The sequence below is a fragment of the Eimeria tenella genome, genomic scaffold (genome assembly GCF_000499545.2).
Source record: "Eimeria tenella Houghton genomic scaffold, Eth_scaff2124, whole genome shotgun sequence".
NCBI lineage: Eukaryota > Apicomplexa > Conoidasida > Eucoccidiorida > Eimeriidae > Eimeria > Eimeria tenella.
The window spans coordinates 622-1,289 of NW_013541973.1; positions in this window are offsets into that span (position 1 = coordinate 622).

The following is a 668-nucleotide window of genomic DNA, read 5'->3' on the forward strand; positions in this document are numbered from 1 at the left end:
TTCCCGACAGTTGCCGTGGAGAGGCAGCATGAAGCCGCCCCGGTCTCAGATAAGGCCTCAGAGGCCCCAAAGTAAGGACTCTAACCGAGCAGCAGCAGCAGCAGCAGCAGCAGCAGGTTGAGTGCCCGCAGCACAGCAAGTTTGAAGCTAACAAAGAGAGGCGACAGCAGCAGCAAGCAGCGCAGCAGCAGCAGCAGCAGGACTTTGTTTTATATGCAGCAGCGTATTCAATAGCAGGAGCAGCCGCTGTAGCACCAGCAGCAAAGCAGCTGAGTGGGAGTGCCGCCTCTGCATTTGCTGCTGCTGCGTGTGCTGCTGCTGCTGCTGCTGCTGCTGCTGCTGCTGCTGCTGCAGGCTGGAGTGCATGGAGGAGGCACGCATGGCTGAGTTTGAAGTGGTGAAGCCCCTTGGCCAGGGCCAGTACGGCAGAGTCTTCTTAGTGCGACACAAAGTGAGTCTTACTGCTGCTGCTGCTGCTGCTGCTGCTGCTGCTGCTGCTGCTTGATCTTCGGGCTTAGCTGCTGCTGCTGCTGCATCTTCCTTGATCGTCCCCCCGCATCAGCAGCCCGCGCCGGCCCCCTTCTGCCGCTCCACCGCCCCCAGCAGCCACAGCACCACCACCGCCGTCGCTGCTGCTGCTGCTGCTGCTGCTGCTGCTGCTGCTGCAG